Raw genomic sequence first — 4,396 nt, 5'->3', positions numbered from 1 at the left:
CGATGGTGCAGTTTGTGCGTTTAATTTGTGCACTTTTAGGATCACTTGGAAAATAATTGGAGTTTGATGTTCCCTCTCGCTCTAAATAATCTCACTAGTCAATCACTGTGTAGCACTTTAGTAAAAGAAATCTTGGTGATATTTACAGCAGGATTAGCAGCATCCTCCTGGAGTACAGTGTGTTGTGTCTTCTTGGGGGTGGTCCGTGATTGGTTCCTTCCTCGCATTGAATGCACACAACTCGTTGATATCCGCGCAACGAGAGTCTCCCGGAGCACCAGTTGTTCTGTACTCGAACTTGCTTAATCGGGTTTCGATTCACTACTTACAATGCACTTCTCCGTAGTGATGCAATTAAGTAGACACACTTGGTTGTGGATCTTGATCAAGACTGATCCGTTTATTGCTGTTTACTGTATTTAGATGTGAGAGGTAGAGTTAATTATATCTTACCTTTTCTCTTACATCTATCTTCAGGATGCTATTACCTGTTAAGCAGGTAATCGTCAGATCCTTTTCAGACTTACGACTAACATTTTACCTACGAACGAAGCCTTTTGTCCTTGTTATGAGGGTAGATAATAAGAAATTGATAAGATCACCACACAGGACACGTTTCCATTCGACAGGTCTGTCTAAGCTCAATTTTGTCTGTTGAGTGCTCTTGTCTATTTCCCTAGACCTAGACCGTAGCTTGTAAGCTTGTTTATTTTGAAAGGTCTGTATAAAACAGATCTACTTGAAACTTATGATGGAATCATTCTTATTTGGGTTTGCAATTCTAAGGAAATCCGTGTGACATTTCTCACTATTATGGGAGCTTGTTTCTGTATGTTGTTGCTACTATTGCAAATTATTATTTTCGACTTTGAGAGCGCCAAGTCTTTGCATCAGGTTTTGGATTTAATCGAAAATCACTTGTAGATGATCCATATTTCTCGTGTATCTAAGTGCTTCGACTTTATACCGGAATCAAAATGGGTCATTGTAATTGGCTATTTTGGAAAATGTGAATTTTCGATATGAGAAAAATTTATTTTTCAGGCCTTAGTGAACTGGAATGATGGAAACATATGCCTGAAGGTCCATCCCGGTCACAAAGTGCCTTGCAACCAGTTTAACGGATGTTCCAGGGTCAAGTTTTGAATATAATTCAATACCATTATGCGACACCTCAAACTTTGTCATTTTTCAAGCTACATCGTTCTGAGCTGTTCTTGTGTTTTGTGTCCGAAATACTTTTGGTCAATTTGGAACCGATATGCGGATTTCACGGGAATCGTTTCTGGTGGTTCCGGGGTCCATTTTTTCGAAGATGAATAAACACCATCATGCGACATATCAAACTTCATGATTTTGAAAGCTATAGCATATAATCACGATGATTGGTCACTTAGAATACATTCGGACATTTTGGAAACCGATTCTCCGAAATCAAGTTCCGAAGTCAAGTTTTGAAAATAGTTCCACCTTGTCATGCGGCATTTCAAGCATCACGGTTTTCTAAATACAACATTCTGTGCTAGTTTTACGTTGTCTGAAATACTTCTGGCAGTATACGGAATTCCGGGAAGTCGGTCCTGGCGATTCCGGGATCCATTTTTCGAAAGTAAACAAATACCGTCAAGCGACACCTCAAAGTTTGTGATTTTACAAGATAAACCCGCTAAGCTGTTTCCGAAGCTTTGCTCCTGCGATTTATTCAGGGACTTTTCCAAGAATTCCTCTAGGAGTACTTCTATCGATTCTTCCAGGGTTTTCTCAAGGTATTCGTTTGTGGATTCATCAAAATTCATCAATGAACTTTTATTTAGGATTCCTCCAGGTAGTCCTGATGGGGTTTCACATGTAGTTTATGCAAAGATTGCTCCAGCAATCCCTCCTAGAATTTCTCTAGAAATTTCAACTATGACACCTTCCGGAAATCTTCTAGGGATTTCTCTAGAGATTTATTTTCTTAAGGCATTCTTGGTTGGATTATTCTAGACAATCATCCTGAGATTCTTCCGGAAATGCCTCGGGAAAATTCCTCCAAAAATTCCTCAGAGATTCCTCGAGAAATTGCCCATGGGATTCCTCCAAGAGCTCCTATTGGCCCTCCTTTGGGAATTCTAGCTGGCATTCCTCAAGCAAATCCTACTTCGGATTTTCCAGCTTTATTTCTAGAACTCCTCCAGAAATTCTAACTGTGGTACCTTCAGGAATTCTACAAGGGATTCCTCAAGAGATTTTTTTGGTAATCTTCCTAGTTTTTTTTCCAGAAATCCCTTCGATGATTTTTCCACTGTTTTTTTGTCAAGGATTTATTCAAGACTTCCTCCTGAGATTTCATCCAGGGGTTCCTATCTAGAAGTTCCCCATGGGATTTCTATAGGAAATCATATTGGCCTTCCTTCATGTAGTCCAGCTGGGATTTCTCTAGCAATTCCTATTATGACCCCTTAAGAAATTCTAACTGGGGTATTTTCAGGAATACTTCGTAGGATTCCTTCGTAGGAATTTATCCTGGTATACTTACAGGAATAGTTTCGGGAAATCTTTCTGAGATTCAGAAATGTCTCCTGCAATTCAATCAGGGACTCTTGTATACCTCTACCGATTCATTCAAGGAGAACTGGGTATTCCTCAGGGTACCTATTCAAGGAGCTTATTTTAGGATTCCTCGGCATTCCTGATGGGATTTCTCTAATAATTTCTGTAGAGATCTCTCCAGCAATTCCTACTAGGATTTCTCTGGAAATTTCTTCTATGATACCACCCAGAATTCTACGCATTTCTCCAAAACCTTCAAGAATTCCAGCAGTTCCTCCGGAGATTCCTCTAGGAACATCTTCAGAGACTTAAGGCAAAACTAGATCCATTTCCTAGACAGACAGACAGACAGACAGACAGATAGAAATTCATCTATCTATATAAAAATGCAGTGACATACGTGGGACCGCGCATAACTTGCGAACGGGTGGTCCGATTTGGGTCGTCTAAGTTTTGTTCTGTTAGTTTTCACCCAAGGAAGGTTTATGAAGCCTAAAACATGGGTAAATTTAGAGTTTTTGAAAATCGGGTTTTCATACATTTTGAACGGGGACTTGGGCGCTTGGCTAGGGACTCGAAACGTCAAAAAACGCAGTAGGCAAGACAAAGTTTGCCGGGTACAGCTAGTTTTTTATATATATAGATATTTCCATAATCGGTTTTCGTACACATGTAGAGTATGGATCAAGGTATATCCTGATTTTTTTCCTGGTGGAAAATGTTTTTCGATTTTGTAGAAACCGTTTTTGAACAAAATTTTACAAAAAAATGGTTTCTGCAAAAATGGAAAACATTTTCCACCACAAAAAGAAATCAGAAGATATCTTGATCCATGTGTACATGTGTACGAAAACCGATTCGGAAATTATTGCGTCGTTTTATTTAATAAAAAAATCATAAACCAAAAAAAAAAAAAGAAAAGACTTCAGTTTCGCCTTAAGGCGAAACTGGATCCATTTCCTCATTTTTTGGTTTTTGATTTTTTATTGAATAACGAAGCAATATTTTCAAAATCGGTTTTCGTGGTGGAAAATGTTTTTCGTTTCTGCAGAAACCATTCCTGAATATAATTTCACAAAAAAAAATGGTTTCTGCAAAAATGGAAAACTTTTTCCACCACAAAAAAAAAATCAGATGATACCTTGATCCATTCTCTACATGTGCACGAAAACCGATTTTGAAAATATTGCTTCGATATTTAATAAAAAATCAAAAACCAAAAAAATGAGGAAATGCTTCCAGTTTCGCCTTAACACAAAAATTCCAGCTGGGATCCCTCAAGTAATTGTAACTATGGTCTACCATTCCTCCTAGGACTCTTCCAGAAATTTGTACTGAAATATCATCAGGAGTTCTTCTAAGGATTTCTCTAGAGATTTGTCGTGTGATTTCTGCAGGAATTCTTTCTGGGATTATTCATGGCAATATTTCTGAGATTCTTCCAGAAGTTTTTCCGATAATTCCTCCAGGAATTCATTTGAAGGTTTTATCAAGGGTAACGGTGATTACTTTAATTCATCCGACTACCGTCGGATTTTCCATGAGATTCAGGTCGGTATTAATTTACCTTCTGTTAAAAATCAATTTCATAGTACATTTTTGGGTTATGAAGACTCTAAAGTTTTGGCATCTGCTGAAATAATTTTTGTATACCATTTGAATGTTGTTCATGACGGTTTCGGGACAGTAAATGCAGTTTGTACGTTTCGTATCCATGTATTTCCTAGTTGTGGCACGCCAAAAACTATCTTTTTGATAGTTCTCCGATGCATTTTCGGTCTAAGTTTCTCCATATCGGTTTATTTTCATCCGGTCCTATCTGAAGTATAATCTGATTATTGAAGTAAGGTTCACCGGGGCAAGT

The sequence above is a fragment of the Aedes albopictus genome, chromosome 2 (genome assembly GCF_035046485.1).
Source record: "Aedes albopictus strain Foshan chromosome 2, AalbF5, whole genome shotgun sequence".
In the NCBI taxonomy this organism is placed as follows: Eukaryota; Metazoa; Arthropoda; class Insecta; order Diptera; family Culicidae; genus Aedes; species Aedes albopictus.
This window is presented reverse-complemented; position numbering follows the sequence as displayed.